Source organism: Panthera uncia, chromosome F2, assembly GCF_023721935.1.
Source record: "Panthera uncia isolate 11264 chromosome F2, Puncia_PCG_1.0, whole genome shotgun sequence".
NCBI lineage: Eukaryota > Metazoa > Chordata > Mammalia > Carnivora > Felidae > Panthera > Panthera uncia.
In genome coordinates this window covers 53,624,652-53,639,382 of record NC_064812.1, presented here as the reverse complement: position 1 = coordinate 53,639,382, position 14,731 = coordinate 53,624,652, and the positions used below count along the sequence as shown (strand labels likewise).

The following is a 14,731-nucleotide window of genomic DNA, read 5'->3' as shown; positions in this document are numbered from 1 at the left end:
GAAGCAGTCCATTACTTGTCTGGCACTAAGGCACTGTATCGGAATGAAGCCATAGCTCCTGTTGCTTTTAATGGCAAATACGGGCTACCTGTGCCTCCTTTCCTATGTCCCATGTCCAAGGTAAACAATTTGATATAGCAATTCACGGTTCTAATTTTCGAAAATTCTAATTTGCCAAAACATTTTTTCATGATCTAGGACCCTGCTTCAGAATCTTTCTAATCACATTGCTAAGCAGTAATTAAGTTACCACCAGTCAACTGGAGTTGACAAGCAAGAAGGAACTTGAGTGCTACTGCTGGTCAAGACCTTCCTTTTCCACATTTGACTTAAGGCAGGCATCAAGTGTGATTTTCCTTGAGATAAAAAAGTGAACTGAGAATATAAAGATAACCAGAACTGTGTTCCTTCTTCAAGGAGCTCACAGTGGAGTAGGGGAGATAGACATGTGAAATAACTGAGGATCCTTCACACTAACGGTTTAATCTGACTCTACAGTTTAACCAAGAAAGGGAAGATGAAAAAGAACAGATGCTTCATCTATGTCACCCTATGCAAGTACATGGAGTACAGAGCTTTTACCTCCTACCCAAACTGAAACCAAGTCAGATAAACTTATTTCATTCAATCACCTAAAGGTATTGAGAATAATCTCTTTGAAATGTCACAATCAACATGGATTTAATGTTAACAATAAATACAAAAATTTAGCCGGTTACACATAAATAGCCAAAATAATTGGTTTACTAGAAATCCTGTATTTGACATGAAGTCCAAGCATAGCACTGGGATACATACAGTTACCATATAAAAATTTAAGAAAATTCTTCCATGATCCTCAAAGTGAATCTCAAAAGCACATGTAGCAACGGACTCCACAGCTAAAGAAGGATGTGGAGAAAGTGGAAGGGATTTGAGAGTCACAGAGATGATTAAAGGGTTGGGAAGATGGGAGCTAGAAATTATTTAGCCTAAGTTAGAGAAGACTACCAGGTTTCTTAATAACAGTATTCAAGCAGAGGAAGGGTTGTTATATACAAGATGATGAACAGCTGCTTTCTATCTCAACTGGAGAGTGGACAGAGGAAACAGACTTTGAATACAGCATGATATACCTAAGTTAGACATAAAGAAGAACTTTTAAGAATGAGGATCATTGGATAAGAGACCTCAGGATCCTCTTATTATTTTTTTAATGTTTACTTATTCATTTTGAGAGAGAGAGAGAGAACGCACATGTGTGAGCAGGAGAGGGGCAGAAAGAGAATCCCAAGCAGGCCCAATGCTGTCAGTGTAGAGCCATACAGGGGGCTCGATCTCACAAAGTGTGAGATCATAACCTGAGTGGAAATCAAGAGCTGGATGCTTAACTAACTGAGCCACCCAGGCACCCCCAGGATCCTCTTATTGTACCTATTCCTTAAATGATGCTGTTTCACAGGGTCCTTTTCAAATTCTTTATCTCTTTTCACTTTATATGTTGTCCTTAATTTATTTCATCTACTCCGATTTAAATTACCTAGTATAAGCTGATAATCCCCAACATACATCTATATATCTTTTTCTCTATATCTCTAATCCAGACCACTTTGTAAATGGCCTCCTGGACATCAGGCTTCTGTCTTTTACTTGTTCAACTGTCATAACTGATAACCCTGTCTCTCCAGTCTTCAATTCCATTCTCTGGTCTATATGATGTTCTGAACCTTGGTTTCAGCTGAGGTCATGATCTCACAGGTTTGTGAGATCGACCCCTACATCGGGCTCTGTCCGCACAGGGCCCACTTGGGATTCTGTCTCTGCCCTTTCTCCACTCATGGGCGCACATGTTCTCTCTCCTCCAAAATAAATAAGTAAACTTAAACAAAAGATTTAAATAAATAAATAAATAAATAAATAAATAAATAAATAAATATTAAAAAGCAAGTCCAGTCATTTCCCTGCTTACAATTTTCTGACAGACCCCATCATTTACTTGCTTTCCATCATTTTATCCCTTAACCTATCCAATATCATCCTTGTCACTCACCAAATGTTATTAATTCCAAGATAATTTCACCCCTTTCATCCCACTCTGTCTTTACAAGTCTGTGCTTTTTTAAGTCTCTGTATTATTCACTCTTCCTAGAACACACTTATCTCCTTCTTTCTCTGGTTCAGCTTCAGTTCTAGGAATTTTTCATTGACCTTACCACATTGGACTAGTGGCCATGAATAAATGCTCATGAATTTCCATGAAAACTTGCCTTGAATAATTTAATGTTGTAGTCAGTATTAATAAGAGCGTTTCCAGACTTCAGGTTCAGTAATTGCTCATTTAGAAAACATTTAAGTAGCTTGCTAACAGAATCTAATGATCAACCTTCAAAAGTGGTATATATCAGACTATTGTGTTTATCACACTAGCCTCAGGCTGCTGTTCGTCTGACACTTCTTGCAGCATTTCCTCTGGCATTTCCATATCACTCTCCCATTACCGTACTAGTGCCTTTTCCTCAATCTCTTAGCCTGGCACAATTATTGATACATATTTAGACACTTTATGTACAGCCTCTTGAACTCATTTCTTACAATACTCCTATGAGGCAGGTAGTGTGCTCACTTTACAGGTGAGAAAGTCATCACCTATCCACAAACAACATATATGTATGTGCATGTTACTTAAACAGAAGAAAAATATACATGTCATGTATATTCTATGGGCTCTGGCCTACCTAACATGTCCTCTTAAATACCTCAAAAGAATCTCAAAATGAAATTTCCAAAACATGAATTCATAACTTTACTCCCAAATCTTGCTCTTCTGATGTTACCTGCTTAGTGAATAGTGGACACTTCAGAGTCATCCTCCATACTTTGCTCTCTTTTAATCCCCATATCCAATCCATCCCCAATTTATATATATAAGATTTTCTTCCTAGATATTTCTTAAATTTGTCCAGTTCTCTCCAACTTTACCATTATTAGCTGAGTCCAAGTTTTCATCATGTCTTATAACAGCCCCTATATCCTTTGGTCTTCTTCTTATCCATTTTCTACAGCCAAGAGGATCTCAAAATCCAAATCTAATCATGGTACTTCACGCTGTCCCTTCCTCCCACCTCATTTAAAAGCTCTTTAGCAGTTTCCCATTGTTCTTATCAAAAAGACAAACTTAAAACTGCTATTCAATGGATCACATCCATGCATCTCAAATTCACCTATTCTCACATCCTGCTCCCCTTCCTCAATTGCTCCAGGCACTCAGGATTGCTTTCTGTCCTTCAAACCCGTGATGACACATTGTTCTGCAGGCCTCAGCACAGACTGGAAAGCCGTCTCTCTTCTCCATTTCACCAAGTTAACTTTTAATCATCCTTCAGATACCACTTTCTGGAGAAATCTTCTCTGATTACCCTCAAAAACCAAGTCTAATCTTTCTATTTCTAAAAGCCCATTTGTTTCCTTCTTCTCTTCTTTGTATTTGTTTTTGTGATGATTTGATTATCAACCTCCTCCATTAGATTGTAAGCTTCACGAGAGCAGGAACTGTTTATTCTTGTTCACCATTTTATCTCTAGTACTTATCTCTACTACCTGGCATGCAGTGTTGGAAAAATTGAATAAATTAATTTGTTGATTTATATTTGGTAAGCACTGATCTAAGTGCTTTACATATATACTTTCATTAAATTTTCACAACAGATTTACCAGGTTACTACCTTTCTATTATTAACTCCATTTAGAAATGGGAAAAACAGGCTCTAAAGATATTGGGTAATTTTCCCAAGACTCACAAGTTGAAAAGTTAAATCCTCTACAGTAAAACTATATGCCCAACATTTTGTGGATACCTTTGGAGACATTAATGTATTCATTAATGTAACACTGAGCACATGAGCAGGAAGAAGTCTCTGAATCATGAATTGATCATTTGTGTCTCTTGAGCAAACCTGAAAATCCTGAAATATTTAAGAGTCAACAACAGAATCCCACGGTTGTTAGGTCAGGTTACTTAAACAGAAGAAAAAAGTAGGCTGGACCTGAATTGTACTTGTTCAGTGAGCCTAATTGTTCCACTGACCAGTGAGGCATAATAACTTTGCACAGTACAACACTGACTGTGACTGGCCTAGGGGAATGTATCTCAGAGCAGTCAAAAAAATTTATCAAGCCAAAATTAATTAATTGATTCTCACTTCACCGAAAAGAAAACAACTTACCTCACTCACGTTCACTGTCTTTGTTCATGCAGAAGACTCTGCTGAGCCATTGTAAGTAGTGCAACTACTTTGAGCAGTTTATCCAAAAGTGCTTCTGAGTTTTTCCTTCTCCACCTACACTGGTCAACTCCTTTTGAGAACAGAGGTATAGTGGCATAGCCATTCTTTATGGGTCTTGTTGCAAGAGTAATATATCAAAGTTCAAGATGAATTTTATGTTGGTTGATCACGAATGTTCGGAAGAGCTTCACCTTCATTTCTGGAAGTTGTGTTAAGGATTTTTAAATTATCGTTACCATCTTTTATGAAGTTATTGTCATCATGACTACTGAATTCTTACTACATGTAGGAGGCTGATAGATACTTAATCTTCAGGTTACTACAGAGAAAGTCTTCAGAATTCCCACTAGCTTTTCAAGCAGGACTTGAAGAAGTAGAAATAATTTGTTGATCTCAGTAGTATTTTCTCAGATCTGCTACTCAGGTTTGGGCATTCCCAAACTGGGCTTGTTCACTATATTTTAAATACATTAGAGTTTGGATACTATCTCAAACCAACTCAGAATAGATTGCCAATTATTTTTCAATAGAACATTTATCTGGAAGGAGAACTTAGCTTGTTTACTAAGAGAATTTCTTCCTAGTGAATGAATCTACATAGGAGGCCAAATTAAAGATCAGATTGTTGGATGAGCCTGTAATTAGGAATTAGATGGTATTAAGAAGTATCTGATTTAGTCATTTCCTTGCTTAAAAAATCTTTCAGTCTTGCCATTGCTTCAGGAGAAAAAACAAATTTTGTATTGGTCTCTCCCCCTTCTTTCTTTTCAAATCTCACCTCAAGCATTTCTATAGTCCAAACACACTTGAACTACTTAAAATGTTCTTACTTCTAGGATAATTTTCCTTATATTTTGGTAAAATTCATGCTTTCATCTATATTCCCTAGCAATTCAATTTTTAAAACCAGCAATAATCATTCTGTCCTCCATGTTTCCACAGCAATTTGTACATATCTCTATCAACACTTAACCATTATAATTATTAATTTTACATGTTCCTCTCCTTCATTGAAATGGGAGTTGCTTGGGGGTTGGGACAATCTTATTTACCTATTAAATCCTGGTGTTTGGTACACAGTAGAAATTCAAAACATGTCTTTAAAATGCTTGTTGGTTACGTTCACTAAACTAGGTAGTAAAATGAATATCTCCATTCCTCAATAAGTCCAGAATATTCTGTTTTATAAAATAAACATTCCTATTTACATTCTACTAGACTGGTGTTTCTCTCAGGATTTTGAATCTTGTGAGTTAATAAAAATAACTTTTTAAAAACATTTTAGGAAGCAATGAAGCAAAAAACATTAAAAATAAAGCCACCATTTGTTAACATCACAATTTTAAAATATACCTTAACTCTAAATCATGAGAAAGGATATAATTTAAAATAATAGCCTTTTAAATTGAACAAATTTAACATTATGAAAAATCTTCTAGGTTATTATTTTTTTTTTCTTTCCCAACTGGTGAAAATTAGCATTTGGGACACACTGAACTAGATCAGTGTCCCCCCCCAAAATAATTTTAAAATACTAGGTACCCTTTCATACATTTCTAAGATATCACTTGAGATATTTTCATTGTAAATTCAAATTATTGTAATGAATGTCATTTCTGGCATGTGATAGATATTGACACTACAAAATAAAATATCTTCTTAGAAAAATCCATTCAAGGGTAACTGGGTGGCTCAGTTGGTTAAGCATCTGACTCTTCATCTCAGCTCAGGTCGTGAGATCAAGCTGCTCATTGGGCTCTGAGCTGGATGTGAAGCCTACTTAAAAAAAAGGAAGGAAGGAAGGGAGGAAATCCATTCAATGGAATCTGTATACTGCAACTGATACCCATCATTATTCACAGTTTTATAATATGACACTTATACTCAGAAGTCCATTATCAATTAAAACTTAATTTCAAAATTTCTATAACCCTAAATGTATAAAATATCCTGAAATGAGTTACCTTTATAATTACTAGTGCACATTTGGTCAAAGCAACATAAATATATTGATATTAAACATGACATAAACATTTACTAAAATACATTTCTTAATTAGCTGAGTTTCTTCAACTAATTAATGTGGTAAGAATTTGTTTGCTAGGATGAGAAATAGTTTGTCATACATTTTATTCCCTTTTTTCTTCTTTTTAAGACGTGCTGAGAATATTTGTTCACAAAAAATTATAGATGAGGGAAATAGAAGGGGTTTTAACTACGTCACAAATTCTTTAAACTCCTTGAAGTTACTTGCAAAAAACCCTTAGTGATCTATTGTTGAAAACTATTTTTAATGATTAGCTGACACTTTAGTTAGGTCCGTCTTCATTTTTGTTTAAAGGAAAAGCTGAAAAACATTTGTACAAGGATAGCTACCAAGTAATTAGGGACATTTTACTTTCTGTGTCTGGTGTCCCTTTTCCATCCTGGGGCAATATAACACAGTTAATATTAGGGATGGGTAAAATGTGTTTGCTTTTTTTTTGTTTTCTGTTTTTGGGGGGTTTGTTTTTGTTTTGTTTTGTTTTGTTTTGTTTGGTGAAGGGGGAGAAAGGTTTGTGCAAGGTGGAGGTAGGACCAGAAAACCAATGGGGGGCGGGCTCTCTAGCGGCTCAGTTTTAGAAAAATAGTGCATATGGAAATTTAAAGGGTGACAACTAATTCTCTTAAAAAAAAAAAACAAAACAAAACTACATGCTGGTTACATAGTTCTTAGAAATTCCTTGGAAACCTCGAGCTGAGCATACTCCAGTTTGAAGAGCACAGGAATATACCTGAAAGTATATTAATTCTATTAGCTTTAGTTTCAAAGTGTGGTATTTTCTGACCTTGACACTACCTCCAAATTCTGGGGGAAGGAACTTATTTGCAATTTTTAAGCCCTCTGTGAAATCATTATGTGAAGTTGTGTAGACAGTCCTGCTTTAGGGGCGCCTGGGTGGCTCAGTCAGTTAAGTGTCTGACTTTTGCTCAGGTTGTGATCTCACGGTTGGGGAGTTCGAGTCCTGAAGTCAGGCTCTGTACTGACAGCTCAGGGCCTGCAGCCTTCTTCGGATTCTGTACCTTTTTTTTTTTTTTTTTTAATGTTTATTTATTTATTTTGAGAGAAAGAGAGAGAGCTCACCAGAGCAGGGGCAGGGGAGAGGGAGAGAGAGAATCCCAAGCAGGCTCTGAGCTGTCAGCACAGAGCCTGACATGGCTCTCAATTTCATGAACCATGAGATCCTGACCTGAGCTGAAATCAAGAGTTGGACACAACCAACTGAGCCACCCAGGAGCCCCAGCACTGTACTTTTAGGACCTTGGCATCTTTCTCTCTTCCATGTTTTCTCACCTGGTCCTTCTGAAGGGAACCGGTTTGTATTTGTAAACTTATGAAAGAGGTGGATTAGTGTGAAATCTGTGGCTACTGATCAGAGCCTAATTAATCAACCTATCAGGGAAATGAATTTGTGAACCAGTTATCTGTACACTAAATATTTGAGATAGACCTCCTACAAAAATTGATAATGTTTATGTGGTTTTAATAATTCAGGGTTCAATAAAAATAAATATTAAGCCTCTGCTCCTACTTTATTGTTCTCATTCTTTACAGTCGATATAAAAATTCATATTGTAAACATGATCTATTTTTGTACAAGTCATACATACAAAGAAGGCCTTTTACTTTTTACTTCATCTGAGTACAGTGAACTCTTATTTGTGATCAATTAAAAGACAAAGAAACTGCAATGACAAAATGGTTAGCTATCATTAAATTCTGAATTTCAAATATTTTTTTACATAGTACTCACCTAGGGGCACCTGGGTGACTCAGTCAGCTGAGCCTTGGTTCAGCTTGGGTCATGATCTCATGGTTCATGGGTTCAAGCCCTGTGTCAGGCTCTATGCTGGCAGCACAAAGCCTGCTTGGAATTCTCTCTCTCTCTCTCTCTCTCTCTCTCTCTCTCTGTCCCTTCCCTGCTCACACTCTCTCTCAAAATAAATATTTTTTAAAAATTTAAAAAAATAAATGATACCACCTAATTTTTTAAATAAATAAATAAATAAATAAATAATGAGTTTTTAAGTACACTCCATGCCCAACATGGGGCTTGAACTCACAACCCTGAGATCAAGAGTCATCTGTTCTACCGACTGAGCCAGCCAGGCACCCCTGAATTTTCAAATAGTTTTAATTAAAAGCAAAACTTCACAGATAAAACATTTCATTTATTTATATTTTTAAAGACCTAGTAGTTTAGTTCTTAAAAACTTCAAAACAATCTTCCTACAACTGTACACTTTATAAAAATGTCTTACACTGTATAGCATGTACGTATTATCAACACTTAACACCTATTGTATTTCTGTTCTAGTAGTTCATTTTGATCTATGTTTTTTTTTTTTTTAATTTTTTTTTTTCAACGTTTTTTATTCATTCCTGGGACAGAGAGAGACAGAGCATGAACGGGGTAGGGGCAGAGAGAGAGGGAGACACAGAATCGGAAACAGGCTCCAGGCTCCGAGCCATCAGCCCAGAGCCTGACGCGGGGCTCGAACTCGCGGACCGCGAGATCGTGACCTGGCTGAAGCCGGACGCTTAACCGACTGCGCCACCCAGGCGCCCCTGATCTATGTTTTAGTCTTTTGTTGAAAGTTCAAGGTTGTGCATACTTAGTATTTGAAAATTTGCACATTCATATATGATTCATTCAACAAATCCTTACTAATTATCTGCGATGTCATAGTCACTGTTTCTACACACTATTGAGTCAAGCCAGAAAGGGTCCTTGACCTCATGGAGTTTTCGGTTTATTGGGGGAACATGCAAGAATCAAATAATCACACGTTTAAAAACTACAATTATGACAAGTGCTGTGAAGGAGAGTTAAAAAAAAATACTAGAAGAATCTTCAATAGCATATATGAATGTTGGGTGTGTGGGGGGGGCTGGTTAGGGAAAGTTGCCCTGAGGAAGTGATATAAGGATGAATGTGGGTTAATTAGGAGAAAGGAGGGAAAAGCATTACTGACCTAGAACAACAGCTTCTACAAAGGCCAGACAGGTATCAAAGCAAACATGAAGAACAGAAAAAGGCTACCTTCTAGAGGAGAGTGTTAGAGGCAGGGGGAGCCAGGCATGAGATGAGGCTAGAGTATGAAAGGCAGCCAGATCTTGCTGGACTCTACAGGCATTTAGAAAGTGTTTTTACATGTAGACAAACAGAAAATAATTGAAACCTTTGTAGGGTTTTAAGCGTGATTGTGGGTGGGGTGATAGGATAAGATTTGCATTCTGAAAAGATTACTGGCTTCACAGTTGAAATGGATTAGAGGGCAGGGCAAGAATGTATGGTTTACTGAGATAGACTCTTCTCTGAACATTTGCATATAAACTTCAGACTTTGAAAAATCAGGTTTTAAAGGGATTGGGATTTTCTAAGAAAAGAAACACTGTTTTTTTAGCTTTTAAATATTTTGTGTTTATTTTTTAGGAGCAAAGCAAAATGGGTTCACAGTGAGTATAGAAAAAGAAAAATGAACAGTACACCTTCCCAGAAGTCCTGGGAAAAAGTTTGTCATTGATTATTGATGTTAACTTTTTCTCCCCAAATGAAAATAGCTTCATTGATTTTTTTGATTATACACCCAATATAAGTTATATTTTCACTATAAAGCAGTACAGAAAATGTGTTAAGAAAGTTTTTTAGAAACTGAAGTTCAACTACTGACTGAGATAAGTATTGTCCCCATTCTGGTGAATCTTTTAAAACTACTCTCCATGCTAGTATTCACATATGAACTTACATATACATTCTAGGGACCATGGCTATCAATAAATATTAATAGGAGGAATTAATTATTCCCATTATATGTGTTAATATATTGCTTTCTTCACTCAACAACAAGCCTTGGACTTATAAAATGCCATATGAACCTTTTTAATGGCTAGTGAATAATTCATGATAAGTGTGTGCCATAATGTATGTAAACAACCCCACAGGATGGAAGCTCAAGTTTTTTAGGCTTATAAACAGTGCTACAGTGAATATCCTTGCACAGACATCTTAATAAACCTGTCTAGGATAAATTTCTAGAAAGGAAATTGCTGGGTAAAAAGATACATATATTTTTTTGTTTTGATACATATAGCCAACCTAATGTTAAGCTATTCCTATTTACATTTCTAATTATATTAATTTGCTATACTTCTAATGGATTAAAAAATTACTTATTCATTGGTGTTTTTTATGCACACTCCTCTGATTACTGGCCAAGTCTGCACATCTTCCCATACATTTATTACTTACTTGTATTTCTTACATAGTTTTAAAAAAATTTTTTTAATGTTTATTTTTTGAGAGAGACAAGCAGAGTGTGAGTGGGGGAAGGGTAGAGAGCGAGAGAAAGAGACAGAGAGAGACACGAAGAATCGGAAGCAGGCTCCAGGCTCCCCAGATCCTGACATAGGGCTCAAAGCCATGAACCAAGATCATGACCTGAGCCAAAGTCAGACACTTAACCAACTGAGCCACACAGGCACCCTTCTTCTTATATAGATTTCTATGTCCTTTGCACATTTTTTTCTTTTACTAGATATGTGTTTATTTTATTGATTTATAAGAGACCTTTGCTTATTAGTGGTATTAAGCCTTTGTCTGCCATATATACCCCAGATTTCTTTTTCCTAGTTCACTTAAAAAAAATCTTTATTATTAAAAAAAAAGTTTTAAAATTTATATAGTTAGTTCTGTCAGCCTTTATCTTTAAAATTTTTTTTTTAACATTTATTTATTTTTGAGAGACAGAGTGAGACAGAGCATGAACAGGGGAGGGGCATTGAGAGAGAGGCAGGACCCAGAATCTGAAGCAGGCTCCAGGCTCTGAGCTGTCAGCACAACACCCAACATGGGGCTTGCACCCAAGATCATGACCTGAGCCAAAGTCTGATGCTTAACGGGCTGAGCCACCCAGGTGCCCAGTCAGCCTTTTTCTTTAAGGCTCTTGCTTTTGTGTTCTACTTAGAACTAGGTCTTTCACTGTCCAATATTATAAAAATACATCCCTAATTGTATTTTCTTTTGGTACTTTTTACATTTTCATGAGCATTTCTGGAAGACAAATGATACTGACTTTATCAAAATTTTTCCTTTTATGAGAAATTCCTCTTTTAGGATTTATCTTAAAGAAATAATAGACACAAAGTTTTAGTTTCAAGGATATTCACTAAAGAATTATTTATAATGACCAAAAAACTGTAAGCAATGATAAGTTCAACACCAGAAGACTGATTACATCAATTATGGTATATCCATAGCCATTAAAATGACACTAAAAATATTTAATCATATTAAAACATATTAATAAACATAAGCACAAATATGCTAAGATGTAATACATAAACACCAAAAAACAATTTTAGCTAGGCACAGAAGAGTAAGATTGTATTTACACGACAGTGGTTAGTTTTGGTACCGGAAATAATGAGTGATCTTTTCTCTTATTTTTTTCTGCCATGAGCATGTATAAAGTATGAAAAAAGTTTAAAATTTAGTGTACCCTGTGATTACACAGTGTATAGTGGTGTTTTAGTAGCTACGGGTGCCTTAGACTAGAGATTGTCTTCAACCTTACAAATATAACTTTTGCTTCATCCAATAACCTTGAGCAAGTTGGTTAACCCTTTTGTACTTGAGTTTCCTCATCTTTTAAATAAGGATAATAATACCCATCTTGATTTCATTCAAAAGGAAGGTGTGTAGGGGCGGTCTGTGAGTTTGAGCCCCCTCCCCCTCCCCCCGTCAGGCTGTGTGCTGACAGCTCAGAGCCTGGAGCCTGTTTCAGATTCTGTGTCTCCCTCTCTCTCTGACCCTCCCCCTGTTCATGCTCTGTCTCTCTGTCTCAAAAATAAATTAAAAAAACAAAAACAAAAAAAAACAAAAGGAAGGTGTGTAAACTGTTCATAATTCACTGTAAGCTATATAGAAAATATGATTTACATTCAACTACATAAACATCATTGCTTTTTTGGCTTAAACCCCTTTCTTGAGGTGTGACTGACATACAAAAAGCTGTACATATATTTCTTAAAGCTTTTATTTCTTTTTTAAGTTTACTTTTTTTTTTTTTAGTAATCTCTACACCCAACATGGGGCTTGAACTCATGACCCTGAGATCAAGAGTCCTATGCTTTTTTGACTGAGCCAGCCAGGCCACCCACAGTACTATTGAATGTATACAAATTGGAGATAAATACACACCTGTGAAACCATCACCACAATCTATTCCATAAACATATCCATCACCTTCCAAAGTTTTCTACTGCCCACTTTATTATTACTTTTTTTGTGATACAGACATTTAAGACCCACCTTCTTAGCAAAATTTTAGGTATACAGTACAGTATTGTTAAATACAGGCACTATGCTATACAGGAGATCTTTAAGACTATTCACCTTATATAACTGAAATGTTGCACCCTTTGACTAATACCTCTCATTTCCCTCTCTCCCCAATCTCTGGCAACAATTACTCTACTTTCTGCTTCTATGAGTTTAACTAAATACCTCATAGAGGTGGTATCATGCAATATTTTTCCTTCTGTGTCTAGCTTATTTCACTTACCATAATGTCCTCCAGTTTCAACCATATTGTTACAAATGGCAAGATTTCCCTCCTTTTTTAGGACAGAATAATATTCCATTGTATGTATATGATTATTGTTTTTAATGTAAATTCGATGGAAACATTAGTTCAATATCTTTACTCAGCTAAGGAAAGAAAAAAAGAAGAAACAGAAGAAAAAGTTGTCTACCAAATTAAACTGCAAGGGAAAATAAATTATTCAACAAACATATACTAATCCCCTACTATGTGCCAAGCATGGATTGGGATAGGGAATTATAAAAGTGAGTAACACATAGTCTCCATTCTCAGGTACTTCAATCTGGTAGATGACACATGTCAATCCCACAGACAGAATCATAGGCTATTGTCCCTAGAACTAAAGAGGCAAAGTGCCCCCACCAAAGCAGTAACTGTCAAGTTTGACTATCAAAGATCAGATGAACCAGGTATAGGATGTCAGCCTCACAGCAGTTATAGTGAGACAGTATCAAGGTAACCTACAGAATTTTACATAGCCTAAAGTGAAATTAGGGGATAAATTGGTTGGGGAATGCCCCATTCTTGAGGGGTTCCCCTGGTAAGCATAAGGGGGAATCCCCTTAAATATGGTAGAACCCCCAACAGTAAATGTAGGGGCTAAGGGGAGAACAGATCCCTACTTGCTAGCAGGAGACTGGAAGGGGTGGGGGAATTCTTAAAAACTCCATTTACAGAACAGGAGATCCCCTTATGTTACTCAAAGTTCCCTCATACATACAGCTGTTTTTGAGACGTTTGTGATTACTATCCTCTTGAACTTTGATTTTGATTCCATCTCCCTTAAGGTTTAGAGGAAGACCTTAATATTTCTTTATATATATCAGGAAGACCTGTATATTTATATAGAAAAAACAATAAAAATATAAATACATACACATACATACACCACACACTCACACTATTTGGCTGTTAGGAGTTCAAGAGTCCTATAATTTAAGTCATTTACTTGTACCATTTGAATCTAAAGTTCATTCCCAATTAATCCATGTTTAAATATAATTCCAGACAGAAGACAAAGTGGATTTTACAAAATATAAGGTAAGATATGTCTGAGAAAAATACAGTCCTGACACAATTCATACCAGTAGGGATTCAAACATTTTTGGTGGTTCTAGGGCTACCAGAAAGCAAAAATAATACTAGCAAAATTCCTATTATGTACTAAACATATAAGATGAAAAGAAGCAAAGATGTTCATTTAACAGTTTGGAATGAAAATAATTTGTAAAGTTGAAATAAAAATTCTTAAACCCACTTTCACTTACCATTACCTTAATCCTAATGAGCAATTAACTTTAGTAACTCTTTTTATGGGAGAGGCACTGGTGGTTAAAATACAGTAAATAATGTATTTATTTGCAAAGTGCCTGGAATTGAAAAAATGCATTAAGGACAAAGTACTGTATTGTTATAGCATTCTTCCATATATTACATGGAAGCACATATTATATGTACCCCAACAGGCAGAATCCTATCTTCTCCAAGGTACAGATTAGGTCAATGTCATGAGTCTACTGTCTCAGACTTTCCAATAACTAAAACAAAGCAGGACAAAATGAAGAAAAAAAAAAAAAAACACCAACAATGCCAATCTGAGGATTTGTATCAGAATTTGAAGCTGTTGATCACTGGTGGGCAGGTGACCATATGGATAGGTGATAATATGATCATTACTGGAAAAATAATTCAAAGCCAAAATCTTTTTGTGGCAGGTTAATGTATCATTCTTTACATTAAAATTACATTTCATCTAAAAGATAGAACTAATATTTTTTTGTTTCATATACAACACCGTTCATTTATACTGGTACTAAAATTAT

General features: G+C 35.8%; 1 long non-coding RNA gene across 1 annotated transcript in view; it reads right to left on the bottom strand.

Moving 5' to 3' along the window:
• LOC125924832 (uncharacterized) overlaps window positions 1–14,731 on the bottom strand; it is a 51,193-nt gene that overhangs the window by 35,326 nt on the left and 1,136 nt on the right. Inside the window, exons 2-4 of the long non-coding RNA XR_007458589.1 lie at window positions 13,626–13,741; window positions 12,870–13,010; window positions 4,203–4,461 (exon numbers count right to left, since the gene is read on the bottom strand). This is a non-coding gene — a long non-coding RNA (uncharacterized LOC125924832). The remainder of the gene's footprint in view (window positions 1–4,202; window positions 4,462–12,869; window positions 13,011–13,625; window positions 13,742–14,731) is intronic.